The sequence below is a fragment of the Manis pentadactyla genome, chromosome X, assembly GCF_030020395.1.
Source record: "Manis pentadactyla isolate mManPen7 chromosome X, mManPen7.hap1, whole genome shotgun sequence".
Taxonomy (NCBI): domain Eukaryota; kingdom Metazoa; phylum Chordata; class Mammalia; order Pholidota; family Manidae; genus Manis; species Manis pentadactyla.
In genome coordinates this window covers 4,272,225-4,297,104 of record NC_080038.1, presented here as the reverse complement: position 1 = coordinate 4,297,104, position 24,880 = coordinate 4,272,225, and the positions used below count along the sequence as shown (strand labels likewise).

At 42.7% G+C, this 24,880-nt stretch overlaps 1 long non-coding RNA gene across 1 annotated transcript in view; it reads right to left on the bottom strand.

The window, feature by feature from the left end:
• The window catches only part of LOC130681968 (uncharacterized), a 330,223-nt gene that overhangs the window by 84,933 nt on the left and 220,410 nt on the right, over window positions 1-24,880 (bottom strand). Inside the window, exon 3 of the long non-coding RNA XR_008995263.1 lies at window positions 881-1,104. This is a non-coding gene — a long non-coding RNA (uncharacterized LOC130681968). The remainder of the gene's footprint in view (window positions 1-880; window positions 1,105-24,880) is intronic.

Below are 24,880 nucleotides of genomic sequence, written 5' to 3'. Positions count from 1 at the left end.
TGAATAATAAAGTTCAATTTAAGTAGAATAAAGGTGACATGGTTCTTGGAACAAAAGAAGTTGCAAAATAAAAGCTAGCAAGTCGTCATAAAATGAATCGGAAAGGGGAAGATGCACTCAGTGTGTGCCAGGTGTCGGATCCGACTTCTGCTTTTGGCTATACTGAGCAACAGAAGCCGGGGTGAGTGACCAGTTCTTTTAAGAACAGTCCTGCATGAAATCCTTCAGCTGTTCTCACCCACTCGTGCTCTTTTTCATTTCTCTTGACCCCTGGGTCTCAGCAGAACCTCCAGAAGAGGGCCCCGGGTGGCCCGCTCCCTGCCCATCTCATGAAACCACCTCTAGCCTCGCGGAAAGACCCGTGTTCGTCCCTCACTCACTCACATTTGGTCTCCCGCCCTTCATATCTGCAGAGGCTTCAGGTTCCACCTGTACACCCCGAGTGACACTCATTTGCATAACCAACATCTTCCCAGCCAACGAAAGGGACACTTCTCTAGCATCTCTATTCAAAGTCTCTATAAAAAATGCCAGCACTGAGGACATAGAGTCTATTCAAAATACCTGGCCGCTGAGAGCAGAGAGTTCTAGAGTTTTTCCAAAGGGACGCTGGCCAGGGAGTCTGGGAGACAGTGTGAGGGATTCTGTCAAGCGTGGCTGTGGCTTTGCTCCAGGAGGACCCCCCCGGGCAGGTGACGCCATCTCTGGCCCTCGGGAAGAACTCCAGTTGGATGGAATGAATGTCATTCCGTTAAACATCCATTTGGATGACTGAGTTACAACAAAGAGGCAGCTCTGTGGGCCAAAGCACACGCACCGATCCGGGAGCATGTGTCCGACGCCTACTCCTCATTTTAACCATCTCAGGGTCTGAACTCACTAGAGCGCATTTGAATGAGCATGCCCGGGATGGAGGCATCAGTCTTCGCCGTGGTCTGGCGTGTGTAACGTGGGCTCTAGGAAGGACTCGGCCAGGTTCTTTGCATGCCAGCCTCTTCAACCGGATGAAGACACAAAACGTCACTGTTGGGTACAGACAGGAGAGGCCCGGAATGTCAGACTTTGGAAGAACAGGGAAGGAGCACCCTCTGGGTGCCAGAATACCTGGAAAAGAGGAAAATGAAAAAGACTGAGTAGCAGTTTACCTTTATTCCTTTTAGGACAGTGACCAAGATTTGTGGAGAAGCTTTTTCCTTCAAATGGAAATTTACCTCTTTATAGAGTCCCTTGGGAGAAGACTCCTCAAATTAGCACAGAATCTGATGGGGACCATTTGCAATTTGGAGGCAACACCCTTCCCCATAAATGCTGAAGAATAAAAAAATAAAATAACAGTAAGCATCCCCCGCCCAACCACTCATTTAAAAAAACAAAGAGAAACTTCAATGAAACTTAGATAAACTGATTTATCTCATCCACAATCAAGCGTGGTGGGTTGGTAATTAGAGAGATTTAAAGCAGCTTCTGTCTAATTCAACTTTACCTTTAAAGAATCTGTTCAAGCTGCCGTGATTGAATTCTATAAAAACACTCCCAGTTCGGGCTGTCTGAGCAGGGCCTCTCCCATGCCACAGTCGTAGACAAATCTGCTGTGATTTATGGGAACTCAGAAGAGGCCACGTTCAGGGTCTGGCACATTGCTTGTTGCTGTGTGGCGACCTCAGTCACAGTCACACCCTGGGGTGACAGCACTCGGGCTGTTCTGCCTGCCCCTTTCTTTCCCTTTCTCATCAGAAAAAGGAGAATCACTGTTTACTTGGAAGTAAAATGCTTTTTTTTCTCTAAGAAAAAGTCGGTTTTCCTTTTGCCCATCTGTAACAATTAGTTCACATCTCCTTAAAACCAGGCTTTTCGGGGGCCTGAAATGTAACTTATATTCTACTTTACTTCTGTAAATACAAAACGCATGGCATTTAACTTGAAGTACAAAACAGAAAAGGAGGAGGAACCCGTTTGCGTCCTGGCCCAGTGCTTCCTGCTCCTCCACGAGCCCGTCTCCAAGGCGAGTCACGGGCCCCCTCTGAGAATGGGTCTCCTTTAGGCAAGACCCACACGTCCACCCTCTGAAAAAGCACCCTGCCAATCCACCAAGTGATTCCCCAGAAAAATGTTTTGGGCTAGATTTTTCACTGGAATAAGTTAACGCGACTTCTCAGCTGGTGCACACATAGTGTTGCAACCAGGAGATCACGACACAAACGAGAGAGAGTGATTTCCACACCTTGACAATGGAATGGATGACGCGGTGGATGATAATTACTCAGATAGTGATAAGGACACTGTAGCAGTGACACACACATGCTCCATTTTGCAAACCAGAATAAAAAAAGAAACGTACGCTTACTGGGTCTCGGATAGCCTCCTGTACTCATGGAAGAGAAGAAGAACTCCTGTCTGAGAGAACCATTTCAAACCTCTGTAAAGGAACAGTTTGGTTTTAGGAAGCACATCTAGGGTGCGAGCTCTGCCTGAAGTTATAGTGTCTTTAGCTGCATTCTTGAGCTCATCTTTCCCTTATTTTGCAGCAGAGAGACCTCAGCCATGTAACCAAGTCAATCCATTATTTTCCCTGGAGTCTTTCAGGTTACCAAAAAAAAAAAACCTTCTTGCTATCATAATAAACAAGTAATCCTACTATGCACAGAAGAAAACTGCACCCTGCTGGATCATCAACAAACTCAGTAATAAGAGTCAGATAATGAAAAAAAACAAAACTAAACAAAATGCCTAAGGCTATAGAGAAGAAAAAGACTCAAATGGTGCCTCTGGGACCAGGTGACCACAAAGAAAGAGTCAGCTTCCATTCTGCCCTGGGATGTGAGGGCCTCCGAGGAACGCTCTCCCCAAATATCTCCGTAACTGTTGCCTAAAATTTCACACTCAGGTACCCTTCCTCCCAGAATTGGAGTCTTAACGGTTCCCAGGTCTCTCAGAAGCCTGGAACACAGAGGCCTTCTGGAATAAACAGTTCAGTACATATGAACACTCACTGGGTCGAAGGTGAAAGGTTGCTTTGCACATGACAGATAAACGGCGGCCCTGCGAGGACGGGCTGTGTTCAGGCAAGCTGTGTTTCTGGTCCTGGCAGAGGTAGGCTGGTACTGCCAGAGGCAGCCGGCTGGAAAGAGAGCAGAGCGTGGCCGCGAGGAGCTCGGGCTCCAGGAGGCGCTGGCCTGGGGGAAACATGTTTGAAGCCAGAGCTCCAAGACTGGAGTTAACGTGGTGCAGCGGTAGAACCCCCCCGCCCCCCGAGCTCCAGCAGCGGGAACTGGCACATGGGGGACGAGCTGGAGAACGCTGTGCCCTCACCAGGCAGCTGTGCAGCGCTGCGGACCCCGGGGGACCTCTGCAGGAACTCACACTGGCAACTCACGAGACCAGCATTCCACACGCAGACACCTGCCACAAAGTCAGCACAGACCACAGCCAACGGGAGCACAGAGAGCCTTCAAGGAGCAATAGTTCAGTCACTCAATGTCTCCCCCCTTTTTAAAATTCCTTTCTGCTTGCTCCAAATCTGTAAGGGGCAAAGTGGGGAAAGTAGAAGGCAGAGAGAAGTGCCAGACCCCATATCCTTCTCTCCAGCACTCCCTGAGCTACAGGGTGGGGGAAGAGAGAAAGCTGAGTTTTGGACCCAAACTCGACACTGGGTGGGACTTTTTCATACCAGGAAGTGAGACTTGACGATAAAAGCGAGAGTTTTCTCATAATTGGAAATGTCTGGAAAGCAACAGGATACAGTCAAGATGTCTTCGGGGCTTAGGAAATGGTCCCTAAGATGCAGCAGGTTGAGGGCAATGTGACAGAGAAGTGAAGCTTTTTGCAGGGTTGCTCACTTATTTCACAACCGCACGGCCCCCTCGCTGCATTTTTATCCCAGGAGACCCCTGGGCACATGTCTTCTCCCTGGGGTCTCCACTAACCCAATTTCTCCAAGCCGTTAGCATTTCAATGCACTTTGCCTTCTGTGCACTGCAACTCTTCGACATCTGCTGTGATATCGAGCAAACAAACTTTTGTGTTTCATTATCATTCTCCAAGGAGACTTGGGAACACTTTCCCCCACAGAACTAAAATCCCAAACAAGAACAGTGACCTACGGAATGCAGAACAACTTCAGGCAGAGTCCCACAGAGATTTCAAAACTGCAGAATTAAGGAAAAAAAGATCAGCAAGCAACATATCCCAGATCTGACAACCATCAGATGCATCATCTACTGAGTCAGATAGTAGACCGAATCTTTGGCTGACAGAGAGAGATTTTGCTCTAAATAGAGTTTGTTCCCATTGGCCAATTCACAGTCCTCTTCTCCTCTTTTGATTTTAAAAACAAAGTACGTGAGTTCTGCACACCCATGTTGGTAACCAGTGGACAGTGGCTGTGTATCACATACTGTTTCACAGCACATTATCTCAACACTTCCACAAACCTAATTCCAACACGGACATTACACTTGGTGTTGAAAAGTCCTTGACCATTGGAGATCTTTGCCAAGAACTACATATTTATTTTATATTTTCATAGATATGTTCCAGTTACAATATAAGCAAGTCCATGTGCACATGTGGGGTTGAGACACAATGCCTCTTAGGCTAGGAGTCCTGCAGGCTCCATCACTGGGATGACCGATCAAATACCATTGATTTAAGCATCCTAAAAGTCATTCTCTCGTTACAAAGGTAGACACATTTATTCCCTTGAGTAATGCAGGTGTGATTCTTCCAACGGGAAAAGCTATTTTGAGCTTTTAAAAATCAACTTTTTTATGTGGCTCTTCCTTAAGAAAATTAAACATGGGAATAAACCAAATTTACTGAAAAAGAGACTGATAACTTACTTAAAAGAATGGCTTTTTATTTTATGGGAAGATTCACAGAAAGATGACTTAGAATATAGAACTTACCTTGTGCCCACACATATGGAAAGACTTAACACTCATGAACTGGGAATCCTCCATCACATTATATAATCCAGGAAATAAATTACACATGAACACAAAATGTATTTATGTTTAAACTCTGACATCCTCCAGGATTTAGTCTTAGCGTTTGTCCGCACTGAGGGAGAAAATTACGAATGTTGCCCATAGCTACGTACGAACTTCTGATCACCTGCCACTCTAGAGAATCTAGCTCAGAGATCAGCAGGTTGAATAAATGCTCTGAAGAAACAGCGTGTAGAGTGGAACCAGTTCCAAATGTAAAGTCCTTTCCGTACATCTCCTTCCCCAGAGGCTTGCTGGCTTGTGTCTGGACAGGACTTAGGCTAAATGACCTCATGGGCCAGCGCTGTCTCTCCAATCACTGTTACGTGGAGGTGACAGGCTCCAGCAGACGTCTAAGCCTGCAATGTGTGCTCCTCAAAGGGAACTGGGTGCTATTCTTTATGACCTACCAGACGTCACATTTCACAGAGGGAGATGCCAGGGCTGGGTTCATTTGACTGGGACTCGCCTGATGTTCCCTGTCTATATTGGAGCTGTTATGCAGCTCATCATCTGGAGAAAAATCAAAGAAAAAATACCTCGTGTGTACTGATCAGTGAAAAAAAACACGCACGAAGGAAAGGCACACCGCCCTTGTGAAGACACACTACAGGACGGTGTCTCTGATGAGGGCATCTAGAAGACCTTGCTCACGGCTCCCTCGTGCCAGGGAGTGGACTCCAGGGCCGAGGATATTCTCTGCCACCCTTCTTTGTGTTGTTTCTTCAAATAAAAGGCTTTTGGGTAAATTATTTACCATCAAACTTATATTGTAAAGAGGCTCGGTCATGAGCTTTCTGCTCCTGATTCTTACTCAGATTTTCCAATCACAACAAATATGTCAAATCTCTTCAAACAGAACAGATTTTGGTGTCTTAGTCCATTGGTGCTGCTGTAACAGAATACCACAGACTGGAGAAAAATCAAATAAAAAATATTTATATCTGGGGGCTTATAATGAACGACACTGATTTCCCACAGTTCTGCCAGCTGGAAGCGTGCGGTCAGGTGCCAGCATGGCTGGCTTTGGGTGGCCTTCTCCCTGCTGCACTCACAGCTGTCTTTTGGTACATTCTAACATGGCAGAAGGGGAACAGCTCTCTGGGGTCTCTTTCCTAAGGGCACTCACCCCATTCATGGGGCTCCACCCCCATGACCTAAGCACCTCCCAAGACCCCACCTCCAAATACCATCATGTTGGTGGATAGGCTTCAACATATGAACTTAGGGGGACATAAACATTTAGGCCATAACATTTGGCACTTAATAAACTTCAATAACTACAGATGAATCATTGGTTGGTTTTCAAAAGGTATTTTTCCTGTGCATAGTGGTGGCATTACGAAGGGTGCACGATTCAGTTCATCCATGTACAGTCACGGTTCACAGAAGGCGCATCCCCCCTTCACTTGGAGAGGAACACAGGATATATTCTTTGGAATACATCCTGTGCTATTACTAGTAAGCCATGTCTGTCGGCATTAAGAAAACCAGCATGAAAAATATACTTTCTTAGCCACTAAAAAGGATAGATGGGTCTGCACAGTGTAAACTGGTCTGAATCGTAAGTATATTCCTCTCATTACTGATAATCTATACCATCTTCATGGATGACATATATTTATCATGTCATTTTTAAGACAATGAAAAGAAATCACACATCTGTTTTTTAAATTGAGTCTTCAAACAGAAATGCAAACATACACTATTTATTCTAAACTCCACAAACAACGAGGCGGACCAGCAGAACTTTGCGTAGTGTCAGAATATAGGAACATTACTAATATTTTTCCAAAATGTGGAAATTTGTCATTAGGTCCTTTTGGTCCTTATTAACATTCTGTCTCCACGGGATGCCTGGGTACTAGCATTAGTCAAGACATCATGGAAAATGTGCAGGAGGGATGAAATTAATAAGAAACAGATTAACGCTCTTATTTCATCTAGATTTTAAAAAGACTGGCATGATATAAAATGATCTTGTGTATTTATATGCATTTAACATAAAATCTGAACATCCGTTCTTCACTGAAATTCAAAAACAAATTACAATGTTGCTGTTGGAAGCTCTTGCCTGCAAATCTTCAAGAATTTGAGGGGTATCCATTTGTCTTGTAAGAGTTAAATAGCTCTTCCTCATAGCAAAGAAATACAGAAAATGACTTTTAAAGGTCCCCTTTGGTTTCTGGAATGTATAAATATTGTTGAAAATTATTTTAGGAGCCCGTATAACCATTGCATTTTCTATTTGTAATGAATAGGTCATCTTAACTATGGTTTCTGCACCATCAAATCAATGAGTAGGGTGCTGGCATTCGGACTGACATTGCTCCAGTGGCTTGGCTGGCCAGATGGGGCATTGTTGAAACACCTCCGTGGACTGAGTTCACTTCAGGGACCGAAGTGTTTCCACGTGTAGATAACATGTAAAGGAGTTCTACACAACTCAGTCCATTGGTGCACACTTCCTACACACAGTGTAGCAGCTTTCTGTTGTCTGTTTTCTGATGGTAGCAGATTAGCCTAGAGTCAAGCACCCTGAAGGATCAGTATCTAAGATGTGACTATCTTTTTTTAACTCCTGAGCTTGTTCTCCAATCACGTTGGCCGCGTGATAAAGTGTTGCAGGTACCAACAGACACCGAACAAGAAGCACCTCTGGTTTCAGAGGCAAGAGGGAAGAGCTAAATAGGATGGATTGTTCAACGTCATTTACCAACACATCTGAACACTACTTGCCAATTCTCTGTGGGTTAGAAAAACGTTTTGCAATGGTCTTATCTGGGCTTTTGCCCCAAAGCAGATGTTGAAATAAATATGTGCGGCAAGGAGTTCGTGCAGGAGGCAGTCGTGAGGATCATGCTGAAGCACGGATGCGATACAGGAAGGGAGAGACTGTAATGACCGGTCTCCTGGTGAGGGGTACACGGCCACACCCAACAGGCCTCCGTCCCTATCTTTACAAGACTGTGGAGCACGCCTCGCAACCGGCCTCCAGGAGGGACGAGGAACGCTCCTGCCCAGAGCCTGCCCTCTGTCACTGAGCAGTACTTCCAGACTGGGGTTCACCAGGGGCCAGAGATACATCTGGCGGCCAGCCAGAGACGGCCCCCGGCTGAGGGGACTTAGGTCTGAACATGAGGTTCGCAGCTGTGGACGGGTGGAGAAATTGTGCACCACGATGCCGGGGGCCTCTGAGATGGCTGGAAAGAATATCCGGGCCAGTACCAGTGTGCATTACACTAACACACTCACCTCCTATCCCACAACATGCCCCTGACGGCAGATGCTGATACGGACGGCTTCCATCTCCCCTTCCTCTCCTCCTGGCAACTTTCAGGGGCTCTGGATAAACAATTACCCTCCAGTCTTTTCCAAGATGCAGATTCAGGGCGCTCTATTTTCTGTACCCCACAGCATTTCGGTCACATTTCCATTTTAACGCCTACTATGTTGCATAATTAAGTAAGTACCGCGGCTCATTGATCCAACACTCAAAAACGCTTTTTGCACCAATGAACGAGATGCCCAGTGTGCTAGTGTGATCACTCCTGCATGAATTAGCACAAATGTCGTGGCAGAAAAACCACAGAGCTTTGATCTTACAGTTCTGGAGGTCGGAGAGGCAACACGGCTCTACAGGGTGAACGTCAGCTGTCAGCAAGGCTGCGCGCCTCCTGGAGACCAGGGGGTTCTGTGTGGCACCATCCCCTGCCTCAAGATGCTGCTGCATTTCCTTGGCTCGTGGACCCAGCCCGCCGCCCTCAGAGCCAGCAGCGCCTCCTGTCCCTGATGATGTCAGTTCTACGGAGTTCAAGATTCCACGCTTCGTGCAAAACTTGGAGAGCAGGGCATGTGTTTCTCTCCTCGGTGTAAGGGGAGGGATCGCAACGCTCGGCTTCTCAGTTTAATTCCTACACCTTTTAACCTCCTCTTCCTTTGCGCTATTTTGGTGAAAAAGGAATGTGCAAAACAATTCTTTATCTGTACTTTATAATTCTGTATTTAACACCCATCGGACGGTTTCCTACCTCCTCCTCATCTGTCCTGCTCTGATGTGACACTGCATTGCTGGCTGAGAGGCAGGAGCAGGGACACAGCATCTCTGAGGCCATTTGGCTGTGACCCTGGCTAATGGAGGGGCAGTGTTCTCAGTTCTGAGGGGCCCTCTGGGCGTAGAGGGGATCACAGCTGCATTGGCAAAGTGACCAAAGGACCCCCGGCCGTGCGGATGATCACACTACAGCCTTCTCACCCCAACCCCACCAGGCAGCGGAGGAGGTACTATTAGCACACCAGCATGCTGTTAGCACTACTATCACAAACAAAGTTCGACACAGAGTTCATCATTAAACATACAACACATACAGCCAATGGCAAAGGGACGCTTTTACCGTAACATTCTTCATTCTGCGTTAAGTGATCATGTATTCTGATATTAAAAAATATAAATGACATAGGTTGCAGCCTCAGTATGAACTATCAAATGATTAGGTAACAATACTAGTTTGCATTAGCATAAAAGTTTCATATTAAGTATTTTATAAGTAGAATTATAAATTATGATAATTATAGGGATGTTAGTAATGGGTGTCTTAGAATAACCATTTAAATCCAAAAGGGCAATAACTATAGCCATTACCATTCACTCAAAGATGCCTTCCGTTCTGTACCTCCAGAATGACTTTATGTGTATTATTTACTATTTACATAATGCTAGATTCCCATTGTATGGATGGGAAAATGTAGGCCCAGAGAAGTTAAGAAGCTTACTAACAGTCGCACAACCACCAGCCCCTTCAGCTGTATTTAAAAGGACCCAAGGAGATGGAGTAATTTAATTATATTTTAACAGAAGCTAATGCTGGAAAAGACTGAGTCATAATAGGAATTATTTCCTCTTTAAAAACAGGCTGTATATTTTAGAGTTTTATTGGGTTCACTGCAAAATTGAGCAGCAAACACAGAGAGTTCGCAGACGCCTCTGCCCCACACTCACTCGCCATCTCCCCCTTTAATAACATCCTCCACCAGCAAGTACACTTGTCACGACTGCTGAACTTGCTCTGACACGATGATCCCTCAAGCCCATACCTCCAAGCTGAGGTCACTCCTGGCGGTGTACACTCTGTGGGCTTTGACAGACGTGTAGACACGTTCCTCTTATTACAGGATCGTGCAGAATGGTCCCACCGCCCCAAAAATCCTCTGTGCTGCACCTGTTTATAATCATTTCCTTCTGAATCATATGTCCTATATTTTTTTTTTTTAAACTTTGCTGGACCATAGTTTCCTCAACTGCAAAATAAGGAATCAAATTAAATTTTCCCTTTGCTTCCTGTAAGGATGGTATCAATGTATTTGCAAAAGTGAAAATCTAATCTATAGAGTTTTGGAAAAAATATGGGTAAGGTTTCTCAAGTCTCATCTGAGTTACTTGGTATTATCTGTAGCTCTGAGGACTCAGAGTTATAGGCCCTCTTCTCCCATGACGGCCCCAGAAGGAAGCTGAACCCATCTCTAGAAAGGGTGTCCAGTCAACTCAATCTAATTTAAAGACGGCAGATATTAAACACACCATATTCCCTCAAGGTCTCAAATTATATATTGGGCTCAGGATGGTTTCTGCTTAGAAGGTGGAATTAGTTACATGAAAACACATAATTTTAGTCCAAGCAAGGATTTAATAACAGGGTTCGATGTAGTTGGGGCTAATTAGTCATGCATACTCAAGTCAACTAAAATTTACTGAGTGAGCTGTCTGCAAGGAAAATGGAAAAATAGTAAAATGGGAAATTGGAGACTTTTAATAAAATACAGTCCTTGCTTTTAGAGAACAAAATTGACAAACAAATATGTATTTGGTGAAAGTATGCCAACCATTAAATAAAACATGTTGTTTAGGGTTAATGGTTATAATAAAGAATTCTTTTAGTGTGTATATGTAGCATGATTTGAAGGTTGGGAACTTCCAAATAACATGACTAATGTCAGCTACTAAACTAATTGAATAAACACCCAAATGAAGCCATAAAAGTCTCTCTTGTTTCTGTTCCACGGTTATGCAGTTCTGACTCGCTTCCAGGGGTCATGTCTTTGAGCACGGCAATTATGTTTTTGGGGAGGATCAACTCATTAGACCATCATTAATCATCAAAAGCAGTGTGCTGCTCAACTGTTTATGCCATTACCCAGCCAAAGAAAATTATTAAAGGGAATGATATGTGGCGGAATTACGGTGGTTGCCCCTGATGATTCATGGAGATCGTTTTGAGTGAGCTTTTTGATCCTAGGCAATGTGCAGAAACTGGTGTTTCTCAACCTTTTTAAAATTATCATTTCCCGAAGGAGCCTTTTGGGACTTATTTTCCCTAATTGTTCTTCCCAGTGAAATTTTAATCCCCACAGAGAGTCTGGATATCTTTTAATGCATTTAATGACTTTTTCACCCCCAAGAACCAATTCCCACACCCTTGGGGACAATACTGCCGCCACTGACAGTGTATCACAGCAATGAACCATTTAGTAGCCAGGAGGAAAGCAAATAATATATAAAACACTTCTCCAAATGCCTACGGCTCTTGTGCTTACTTATTGTTAATACGAATTACTAAACCACGGAGGGTCTACTTCTGGTGAGATACAATAGAGTGTGACTATTTATTTATCTAAATATTATATATCTCCTGTCAGAACAAGCATGTCTTAAGGAAAGAATCACCTTATATTCATTTTTGTAATCTTCATCAAAGATAGAAATAGGAATGGTACATGTCAGGCTTTGCTGAATGTGTGGATGGGTGGATGGATGGGTGGATGGGTGGGTGGGTGGATGGATGGATGAGTGGGTGGATGGATGGATGGATGGATGGATGGATGGATGGATGGATGGATGGATGGATGGATGGATGGGTGGATGGGTGGGTGGGTGGATGGATGGATGAGTGGGTGGATGGATGGGTGGGTGGATGGATGGATGGACGGATGGATGGGTGGATGGATGGGTGGGTGGGTGATTATTAGATAACAGGACGCAGACAGGTTTTTAGAAAAATTCACTGAAGAGATGGGATGGTCGATTTGCACCAACAAATGTTATATATGGAATATATGAATATATATCCAGTCCTTAGTCACAAGGAATTCCACACGGAGGGTGTGTAGCTCAGCTGGACTGGACAAGACCTCAAGACCCTCTGGAGGTTGGATGGGTGCACCTGATTTAGAACTGCCCTTCTCTGGTGTCCATCACAGGGAGTAACTGCCTAGCACCAACTCTGCCTTCACCCTCTGTATGGTTATGTGGAGAACTCACCTTTGAAAGGAGTAAAGTATTCATCTGCTTCCCAGCGATGCTAACCCTTCAAAGTATTCACCTCCCCCTTATAGAAAAGAAAAAGTTATAATCAGGACAGGAGTCTCAAAAAGTGAAAACACTTGGGTGAGTGTTTCTGATACATGAACTTTGCCCACGAATTCTATAGCTGAATGCCAAGAAATTTGTCCAAGAAAAGAGCTAGATGATGTTTCATCCACAGCATTTAAAAAATCAATACATTTGTTGAAATGGTGCAAAATATGCTATGCCCAGGGGCTTTAAATCATTCACAGGGTGAAGGTGTGTGGCCCTTCATATTCCTTGAATCTCAATCAAGGGCTAAAGATTTGTTTGATCTTCTCATTTCACTGCGATGGCACATGTCATTCTCATTCTGTCTCCATTTGACAAATGGATAGAATTCTCCATTGTGAGATGATATAATCTCATATATCCATAAATGCTATAAATGTACATACACATTATAGGCTTTATTTTTTAGAGCAGTTTTAGGGCTCCAACAAAACTGAGCACAAGGTGCAGAGATTTCCCATATACCCCTGCTCTCCCACATGCACAACCTCCTGCCCTATCGACATGTCCCACCAAAGTGTATTTTCTATGATTGATGAACCATCATAACACATCCTAGTTACCCGAAGCCCACAGTTTATATTAGGGTCACTTTTGGTGCTGACAAATGTGTAGTGACATATTTCTTTCACTCGGGTATCATACAGAGTGGATTCACTGCCTTAAAAAAATCCTTTTGTGCTTCATCTATTCACCCCTCTCGCCCCCTAATCCCTGGCAACCACTGATCTTTTTACTGTCTCCATTGCATGCCTTTTCCAGAATGTCACAGAGCTGGAATCCTTTGCAGACTGGCTTCTTCCATTTAACAACATGATTTAAGGTTCCTTCCTGTCTTTGCTTGGCTTGACAGCTCATTTCTTTCTAGCCCTGAATAATATTCTACTGACCAGAAGCACCGCAGTTTATTTACCTATTCACCTACTGAAGGACATCTTGGTTGCTTCTAATTTTGGCAATGATTAATAAAGCTGCTATCGATATCCATATGCAGCTTTTTGTGTGCACATAAAGCAGATGCAGGAACCATGAAATTAAGAGATGTTATTTGGTTGTTTCTGAAGAGTTTTGAAGGTTCTTGCCAACACACACACACACACACACACACACACACACACACACACACACACACAAATCACAGAGTACATACACTCGGCCTTCCCCGTGAGCCTGCACACATCAGTTTATCAGTCAGTCACCAGATCATCACGAGGTATGTGTTTTCCCCCTTCTTTGGAACGTAAAGGACAGCATGTCAAACGAACAGGATTCCCCTTTGGGAGTGTGTGTGTTTGAATTGATATTAGATGTTGAGGTAAAGTAGGTCACTAGGCAAAAATTAGATTGATGAATTATTTTGAAATGCCTGGTATTTCTAGAGCAAATTATTAAGCAAATGGTCCAAAACTGAAATTATACATTGTTGTTGAAGTCAGGTGACCTGATAATTCACGGCGTCATTTTGGGGCACTGGCATGTTATTTTTCAAAGCCAGACAGGGTCAGTATCACTTTCCTTAGCACAGGAGGTAAGAAGAACCTTCTCTTCTCTCATCAGTATGATTAAAAATGATGTCTTACACATGGAAAAGAGTAATAGGTGGGATAATTTAAAAGTGTAAACAAATGTTCTCATATCCATTGATCCAAAAATTAAAATTATTTTTGAATATTCATGACTTTTCCTTGATCTCCTTGGAAGAGTTGTGAAATATAACTTTTCATGTACTCCTTTTCAAAAGTACGGAAGACAAGGAGCTTCAGATCTTTATAAGTATCTTCTGTGGAGCAGCATTAGTAATAAAAGAGAGAACAGCATATTATGCCTTTGATTTAATCTTAAAGCTCTCTGGAATTAAGTACATATAACTTAAAATGGAACATAAAATAATCATGTCCCAAAAGCAAATTTAGGATTTAATGATGAAAACTAATATAAACTCAGATTGAATAAATCATCCCAGATGGTGTCCTTTTAAGTAAATTGAAACCTTTTTCTTTTTGTTTCTCATTTCCTCCCACTCTCTCTCTCTGTCTTTGCAAATGAGAAATTTCATTTTTACTATTTTTGGAATCATGGTAATGATCTGAATGGTATGTGCTGGTACTCAAACTTCCTCAGAAGATGACACAATTAGGAAAATAATTGAAAGTAAAGGCTTTTGGAGTGGCCATTTTATGGGGAAAAATACAGTACAGCCCTTCTATATTCTGTTACTATTTCTAAATCTTCAAGTCAGTGATTACAGAATCATGTAAACTTAATCTGGGAAGCAACCTTTCTAATCCTTTCCCTTCACAGCGCAGAACCAGTGAAATTTTTGAAAATCCATTTTTAAAATAAAACGTACTTTTCCTAAAGAAAAATCAATAAGAAAATAAAATAGGCTTAATTATCTGGAAAGAATTTGACTGGAGAAGACCTTCTTCACCTCCATTTCTGTTTTTTCTTTTTTTCTCCCTCCATTCTTCTTGGAATTTAACAGTTGTTTTAAGTTATGAAACAGAATGTCTTCCAAAATGCAATAAATGAAAATATTTTTTTAGGGAACTTTTGAGACTTTGGGTTAGGATAAGACAGTGCGGCAACTATGCTTCCAAGATAATTATGACTAAGAGGAGACAGGCTTCTGAATATGTCTTGGGTCTGAATATGTGTCCTGCTGAGGACAGACGGGGTTAGATGGGGAAAGCAGATGTTTATACAGACGGAAACCTGAGGAAGCACGGAAAATTGAGCTTGTTGAAGAGGGCACTGGTGATGCGAAACCCACCACACCCAGCCCCACCACCGACCACATTCCTGAACCTCTCCTTTATCACTGACTTTCCCTGGTAGGAAGCGTTGGCCACATCCCCTCCGATAATGGGTGAAAAAAACCCTCCACCTTTGGTGCCAAAAAAATAGGATATAAATTTCAGCCCTATCACTTAGGATTTGCGTAGCATGATCCAAACCAGCCCCCAAATGTCTTTGAAGATGAAAGAAATCATAACATAAGAAAGTGCCTGAAATGCTGTTTGCGAAATGTTGGTTGAATCTCTTCTCTGAACACGGTACATTCCGTCCGGACAGGTTTACGCTTCTATTACATGTTGCTGCTATTATTGCATGACAGGGTTGGTGGAGATAATTTCCATTACATAAAAACACGACTTATTATTTTATGATTAAAGAGGTGGTTTCTTAGAACATAGCAATGCCATGCTAATTAGCATTAAGGCAGTGTGGCTCCTGGGAGTGGGACGGCAGGACCTTTGCAAGAGCATCTTCCAACATTCCCAGAAGATTAGATGACGCTCAGTTTTTCCCTAGGATATGAAAACCACGGCACAATCATTGACTTTTATTGACTCCTGCATCAAGTATGTATTGGGGCAAATACCAGAAGCCCTCCGAATGGCCAGTTAGCGCATTCCAAAAGGGGTTTTCACCCACGAACACAGAAAACTACCCCAAAAGGTATGACTGGATTTCCTGCATGCATGTCCTGATCATTTTTAAATGCAGCCACTTGAGTTCCCTGTAAAACTGTAACAGTGATTTCTCTCCATTACTAAGATGTACAATTGTTGGAGGTGAATTTTTTAGATAAGAAAGAATAAATAGTCCCTCCAGGATCACCCAGAACCCTTAGAGTTTTCTGACTTTATCCTCACTCATTTTTCTGCTTTTGGTGAGTGTAATTCATTTTTAAATAAATAATTATGTGCTTATTGGAGATATTACTATTGAAATTAGTGGGGCATGGTCTTTCGACTGTCACAGCTGTGGAAGTCTTCACCACTGAGGCCAGCTTGGATCTGCAAAGAGCTGTATGGCTAATCTGGCATCCGGCTGGATCCGTGAACGACGGAAGTGATTTCATTTGATGATAATAATTTTGTTAACAGAAAAGGAGTGAAATATTTTAATTTTATTTTTTCACGACTTAATGCCTCAGGCCTCATTGCCTCCTTTATAGAGAACAGAAAATAATATTTACTTCATCTGGGATTTCTGATGTGACAGTATTTCAACAGTGTCTGAGGCATATTTTTCCAATGAATATCACTTTTCTTTCCCTTCTTGAGACTCATAAGATAGTTCTGATACCAATGAAAAAAAAAAAACAAACAAAAAAGGTCTCAGCATTGTTTAGGGCCCTGATGGCATTTTTAGAATACTTGTGCAGCCACGGCAGGGGCCCCCCTGGGAAGGAAAATACCCATTTCCTTGGGTAAGTTTCCATGTTACTTTTTTCAAAGTCAGCCCATCAGGTAGATGGCACTCCAGAAACCTTGTCTGTAGACCTGGACCTGATGAGTGGCTGGTATTCAGGGCGTGCACAGGGAAGGTCTGGTGAGGTCAAGGCTTTCTGCTGTCTCTGATTCTTACTCATCTGAAACACCTTAGGAATGGAGTGGCTGCACGGCCTACCGGGGCCAGGGAAGCCCTTCCTTCCTGGAAGGGCCCCAGGGTTTTAAAGCGGAGGCACGTTCTAGCAAGAAGGGGATGACAGTGCAGTGCTTCTCTGGGCTCTCTGCCTGCTGGGGACTTGCTGCCCACAACGTGAGCTTCCACATTCCTCATGAACGCCACCCCAGGCCGCGGAGGGAACCCCAGGCCTGGGAGGCAGGCTCACCAGGCCCCGTCTGTGTGTGCACACGATCCTCCTCTGCAGGGAACGTCTGAAGACTGCCTCTAATCCTTGCAAGTGGTTAGAATTCTTCCAGCCCCGAGGGGCAGAAGTGTCTCTGCCCTCCAACAGGGTCACAGCACCGCCAATGCTCAGTCAACAAGGGGACACGTCCCACAGAGAGTTCACAACCCACTCCTGGTCGCATGTTCTCTTTCTTCTTTACTCTATTTTGTGGAAAGAGATGCAAATCTCGGCAGTACCTTGTGCAGGGAATTCTTGTCTGTTGGATGAAGGGCAGGCAAACGTTACAGGATATCCTGGGGGGTCTGCCCTGATGGAGGGTTTGTAGCAGAAAATTGCTGAGAACACGGACCCTCAGGGGGAATTTAGAGGTCTGAGTAAATGGCAGGACTGTTCTGATTTAAATGTCCCCATGGTATCCAAGGTCAGAAGTGAGACGGTCCCTCTGCATTGTTCTGTGGGATGGTTCTATTTATGTGGGCTGCTTTTTGACATTTATTTATTTTTCCTTAGAACAAGGTATATACAAAGATACACCACAGGGACTATGTTTTTCTTAACTCTGGCCCTGGCATTGTGTGGGAGAGAGATCCTCATTTAACCTGTGCTTCTTTTACTAGTTCCAGATTTACTCGGTTCATCGACTGCTCCTTCAATCAAATTTGAAACCATTTTATCAATCCATTTCCTTGGTTTTTATAATGTTTTGAGTGGGGGTTTGCTTCATCTGTCTGTCTCCTTTCTGTCTGTTTGCCTGATGTGGCCTGGGCCACGCCTTCTTATGTAACCTTTCTTCATTGCTTGGTTAGGTGTGGGGTTCTCTTTTGACAGAAGCATTGCTCGAACAGGTATCTTAACCTAATCAGACTGCCTTTGCCTTTGGAGGGGCCGTTTCAACATATTTGCATTCAGAACCACAGTGAGATATTTGCCTTATTCCTTCCATCTTACTTTCTACTTATTAAATGTGTGCATTTTTACTGAGTGGCAGTTTCTATACAGTACAACACACAAATCTTGAGTGGGATGGTTATTCACTTTTTGGCCAGGAACACGCATGTGCACCTATCACCCAGACCAACAGGCAGACCCTTCCCTGTCACAAAAAGGGGACTCACAGCCGCACCCAACCTCCCGGTGTCTGGGGTAATACTTACTCACAATGTCATCTCCAGGAATACAGAGTATGATTGGTATTGCTAATTAAGAATTTGTTCATTCACTAGAGACAAATTTGAACTGTTAAAGGGAAGTTGGGTCTGGACTTTAATTAAGGTTTTTTTTTTTTAAAAAAGAATGTCATTCATTTCACAGATAGAATAATACTCAGAGTTCCTTTTTTTGTTCCCTTAATTTTAGTCCATTGTGGTTTTTTTTTTAGTATTTTGTCTATATCATCTAAGATGTAAATCTTATTAGCATAATATGTTTTAAAAAGTAATATTTCTTTAACAGCTACAGAATCTCTACTAATGTCTTCCACATATTACTTGTATCTGTTTTTCTCGTGTGTGTGTGCGCATATGCATGCTTATTCATATGTGGGGAGTGTGCTTTAATTTCCAAATAAATGGTTTTTTTCTTGATGTATCTCTGCTACTGACTTCTAAATAAGTTGCATGTGAAGTGGGCTCTGGAAAATCACAGCCTTTCTCTCTTTAAACGTTGCTTCTCTTCCACTGACCCTCCATTTTTATGAATGTTAGAGTTTCTCATTTAATACCTGAATCTTTTACCTCATGTTTTCTTCCTTCCATTCCCTTTTGCCCTTGTGGTGCATTCTGCGGACATGTCCCTAAATAACTGTGATGGTTAATTTTCTGGGTCACCTTGACTGGCGCAGGAGCCACAGAGAGCGGGTAAAACACGACTTCTGGGTGTGTCTGTGGCGGCGTTTCCAGAGCGACCAGCATTTGCATCACGGAGCAGACCCGCTGTCCCCCAGGGTGGGTGGGCCTCACCCAGTCCAACGCCCCGAGGGCGAGTGGAAGGAACAGGGCAGGAGGGTGGATTTGCTCTCTGGTCCGGCTGAGGCATGCCCCTTCCGCGTGGGTCTCAGTACCCCTGGTACCCTGGCCTGGGATTTGGACGGGGACAACAGCACCAGCTTTCACAGGCCCCCAGCAGGCAGACAGCCAACAATGGGACTCCTCAGCACTGGCAACCCCGTGAGCCAGTCCCTCCCGATACACCCCTTTGTGTCCATCCACAGACTGTTGGTTCTGTTCCTCGGGGGAACACCAACTCACATAGTGCCTTCTGTGGTGCACAAGTTTTCTCTTCACATGTGTCACGTCACCTGCTACATAAACTGTCACCTGAGCTTCTCTGAACCTCAGCAGAGTGTATGTTTCTATCAGTACCTTTTTACATATCCAAATGGTTATCTTTCTTCCTAATAAGCGCTAGTTGCATCCATATTTGTGTGAACGGTGTTCCTCATTTCTTTAAGCTGTTCTATGTTCTGTACCTGAACATTCTAGAATCTATCAGACACCTACTCTTTGCTGTACCTCTCACCTCCCACAGGAGTGGTTTTCTTCAAGTGCCCCCAGGAATCACCAGCGAGCTCTCTCTTGAGGCCAGTCCTTGGCATTTCTGCAGGCCTCACTAGAGATACGCTTTGTTTCTGCTGGTAGACAAGGAGTAACACACACCTGGCAAGCTTTCCGGATCCTCTCTAGGGGTGTGGCAAGGAATGGGGTCACCGGTTCGGCTTCCTATCTCTCCTCCGGCCTAAGGTTTGCTACCTTCTCCTGCATTACCTCCTCCAGTAACTTCTTGGTCAGCCCTAGGCTCCCTGGACCAGCCGTAGTTCAGGTTTGTTTTCGCACGCAAAGGAGTAGACCTTGAAAAATTCCATTGTCACTGGTGAGACCAGGTGTATTTTTAATTTAATTTACCATTTAAGTTTTAGTCTGAATTGAATATATATATATGTGTGTGTGTGTATGTGTGTGTGTGTGTATATGTGTGTATATTCATATGTAACATTATATATATGTCATATTGCATATGACACTCTATGTATATCCCATTATAGTATCACATGTAAGATTATATATGTGTCACATTGTGTATGATACATATTAGATAACAGCTGTGTTAGATCTGAATCCGTTTAAATTTTACTTTCTTGTATAATATTGCTTTTCATGCACTTGTTAATATTTTCTTAGAGGCCAAACCACCCGATCAATTTCCTTCTTTAGTTCACAGATTCAAGCATAATGCTATGTAATATCACAGCCAAAAATGTGTGTTTTAAAATAAGATATTTGAACTTGTGATTAATTTAAATTCTAAAAATTATACTTTGTGAAATACTTGTAAACATTGAAAAGGTAGTGGTGTCCAATTTTCCCACACTTGTTCTTTGAGGACAAACTTTGGTGATGGGTCAATTGGAGGGACTGAATAATGAAACTGTATGTTGGGGTAAAAGTTAAAAGTAAAAGTAGAATTTTTATCCCTTTTTTTAGGCACATTATGCAGTGCCATGAACCTGTACTGATCTGCAATGATTTACAAAGGACACTTACTGAATCAAGCCAGGAGTTTTAACTATCAGACTCCAAGCAGCTGGGACAGCCTTTTGCCTCTGTCACCCTTATCTAAGTAACAATCTGAAAATAAGTACTATGTATCACCTTTAAGCACTTCAAAACTTTAACCTTCTAAAGATGGAACCTGGGCAAAAGTTACTACAAATAACCCTATGTATCAGAATAAACTACTTATGGACAATTTTCATTTTAATGCGTTCATCCATATCATCATAAATATTTCGATATTTCAGAACTGTTTCACCCATGTGAGGATTTTAGTGGAATTATATTTTTCCAGTAAACAAATTTTTACAGTCTATCATTCAAGAGTACTTTCAGATAATGTTACACAGAAAGTGAGAATTATAAAAAGTATGTGAGAAAATCGAATCTGGGTCTTCTAATTTTGCATCATGCTCATTATCTTCATCACACTGTTACCTTTTTAAAAATCCAAGTACTAGCTTTATGAAGAAAAGGGTACTTTGACACTATCTAAGTGAGTGCAAAAATTCAATGGATATAGGAACTGAGCTTCATAAGTCTTTACGTTCATTCAATTTTTGTAATATATTCATTCGCAAAAAGAAGACCTATCAAATTTTCCCATGAAATATAGTGGTAAGTTGTAAATACAGTCTTTAGTGATTATGCTTTTCTTCTTAAAATTTTCAACTGTAAAATTACAACAACTAAGTTGTAAATACAGTCTTTTTAGTGATTATGCTTTTCTTCTTAAAATTTTCAACTGTAGCTGTTCAAGGGGCGAACACTGAGCTATCCTGTCTTTCTGTTTCAGGCTGTGATATGACCTCTCCAATCCACTGCATGGATTCTCAGGACCTGGCTGGATTAACTGCTCACCCTCCCAATTTCTTCACGATAGCTAAGTTTGAGACCATCTCTTTGATTTCTAGAAAGATCCCAGAACACTTCCAAGGTTCATCTGCTTTTGCTCCTGTTCTCGTAAATTTGTGCATAGTACAAACATCCTGAGGCTATGGTTTAAATATTGGTGTCTCTGTATGAATGTGTAATTAATACCCATTAATTAGTTCACCAAGAAAGCTGGTTTCTCTGGCCGTTTGGCCATTGACTGCAAAAACAAAACAAAACAAAAAGAAACAAAAAATACCCAAACAGCAAAATGTATACACAGCCTTTCAAAAGTCTCTCTTCACATCTGTGAAAATGTCATCAGATTATTTTGTGTGAGATTGTGAATTTTCCAGGTTGAAACTTAACATCTTTCCTCTAACGCACTTCTGATGACTGATGTCATTAATCTCTGGAGCACAAGGGGGTTCATCAGCCGGGACGTCTCCCGCCCCACCCCATGACGCAGGACACGGAACTCCGTGCGGCTGTTCCTATTACAATCACAGTGGCCGCCAGCCTTCCAGACTGCTCCATTTTCTTCTCTTGTCCTCCACCCTAAATTACTCAGCAGAGATGGTCCAGGCATGCAGCCCTATCTCCTCCCTTCCACCACCTGCTTCGGTGTGACTCACCTTGCCTCACCTTGCCTATTTCCTGAGCAGGAACCACCACTGTGGGCCACTATCTCTCCTTCGAAAATTATCCTTCCCCCTCGTGTTGGCATGGAACCTTCATGGATAATTTGGAAACATTAAGGTTTCTTGTGGGTGTGTAGATACCACCCTTGCACTCGCAGATCTGTAGAACTGATTGAAGGCTGCCAGCCTTACTCTAGTTCCCTCTATCGAATGCCTCTCAGGATTTATTCAATCACCTCTACAGAGTAATGTGATGTGATCCTCAACCTCAGAACCTAATTTTAAACCAAAGAAATTAATCACTGTTTTCATCTAAGCATTCACTGAAAACTATGTTAAGAACGGCACCTAGGACATAATAGCTTCTGACCCTTATTATGTCCCTTTCCCAATCCTACTTGAAAGGCATTGTTTTGAAAGACATTGTGCTTGGGGAGTGAAAGATGAATCAGAGATGAAAGTGAGTCATAAAGCATGTTGTCTGATAAAGACATTACAATATGTATGATAATAAAAGATTCCTTACTATAGGCATCCCCACCCCCCATGCTTCATAAAGATAAGTAGCTCCTATCACATGGCGGACACTACCCTAAAATCAGACATGCCTCCGTGGACCCTATACTGGAAACTGACATTAATGAAACCATCCTACAAATGTGAAGTCGTACCTCTGATGAATTCCCTGCACTGGCAGGTCCAGGGTGCTTTGACCGCATGTACTAAGGCAAATACCCCACCCAGGGGCTCTGAGGAGCATTTCATTAAAGAGGACATGTACCTGCACTCTCGCATAAGACTAGGAGTTAACGATGGGCGGACGGGAGAGAGGACAGGAGGGGATTCAGAATATAAGATGTGACATGAGAGGCACAGGAAAAAAAAATGTGAGATGTTTATTAGAGTTTGCCAGGAATACAGAATCAATGGAATGTGTGTGTGTAATACACTGGGAGAGAGAGAGAGAGATGTAGGGGTTCTGCTCACGTGACTGTCAGGGCTGGAAAAGCAGAGATGTGCCGAGCAGACCAGATGCTGGGGACCCAGAGGAGAGCCTGATGTTACCGGCTCCAGTCCCAGGGCTGTTTGCAGGCTGACTTCCTTCTTGCTTAGGGACCTCAGGCTTTTCTCATAAGGCCTCAACTAATTGGATGAGACCTCCCCCTCCCCGTTATGGAGCACAATCTGCTTCCCTCAAAATCTATTGATTTACATCTTAATCTCAACTAAAAAATACCTTCCCAGCAACATCTGGCCTGCTATTCAACCAACACTTGGGAACCATGGGCTAGGCAAGTTGACACATGAAATTAATCATCCCAACAGCTATTTTTGGGTCACATTTTGTAATATGGGCACTGAATGTATATTCCAAAGGAAGAGCAATATCTATTAAATCAATATAAACTGGCCCCACTTGTGAAGTTCAGGACTACAGTTTATAACTTCCAGGGGCTTACAAATTTTCATTTTAAATAATCAAAATTATTTGCTGTGCTTCTCATTTTAAGAATTGATTTAGGACATGCACATACACACACGCACACATACCCATGTACGGGCTCCTACTTACATAGCCAAAAACTTACGTAGAAGATAACAATCATATCATTACTCTTCCTGCCCCTGACAGGTAATCATTCAACTGCCACTTTTCCATTTATGATCCTCGTTCCCAAATTTAAAAAATGTTTTACCACTACATTATGCATCACTAGATACACTGTATTCATTTTTGCATGGTTTTGAAGTTTATGTGAATGTGATCCTATTCAATGTAAGCATCCAGCTTGCTTTAAACTCACTTTTATGCTTTTGATATTCATCCATGCTGGTAACTGCAGCTGCATAATATTCATTATATGAAAACACCCCCATTTATCCACTCTGTCAGTGGACACAGGTCATTTCCTATTCTTACTTATAGAAGTAATGCTATAAAATGTGAGCAAATGCCTTTTGTGCCACTATACAGTAACTACCTAAGGAGTGGAATGAAATTTGTTGTACATTATCTGCTGTGCCTACTAGGTAACTCCACGCTTTTTCCAAAATGCTGAGAGTATTTTATTCCCCCCCATGGCGTGTCTCATCCCTCCACACCCTCTCTCATACTTATCGGACATTTAAATCTTGGCTCATCAGACAATGCAAAATGTTATCTCATCATAGCTTGAATTTGTATCCCCCAGGATTAATGCAAATGAGCATCTTTTCTTATTTTTGCTGGCATTTTGTGTCTCCTCTTCTACTAAATGCCTTCTCATGTATTTTCCTCTTTTTTCCCTTGGTTTGTTTGAATTTTCCTTCTTGATGTGTGGAAGTTATTTATCCACTTTGAAGAAACATCCATTCATTGGCAATATGTATTGCAAATATTTCCTCTCATCTCGTGGCTTATTTTTTCTTTTGTGGTTTCATTTTCCAAACTGAGTCATATATTATATACAATAAAATTCACTCATCTCAAATGCAGTGTTCAAAGATTCTGACAAATACCTCCAGCCGAGAAACCACTCCTACATAATGTGAGGTGTACGGCTACTTGCTATTTGTCTGCGTATTCTCTTTCCCTCTTTATCTTCTTTATTTTGGCTTATTTTTATGATTCCATTTTACCTCCTTTTTAGAGCATGGGCTATAACTTTTTTTTTATTTTAGTAGTTGCTGTGGGATTCGTATTATGCATCATTAACTTATTATCCTCTGCCATTAATGATATTATACCTGCTTGCATTCAGCTGTAAGAACCTTAAAGCAGTTTATTGCCATTTCCC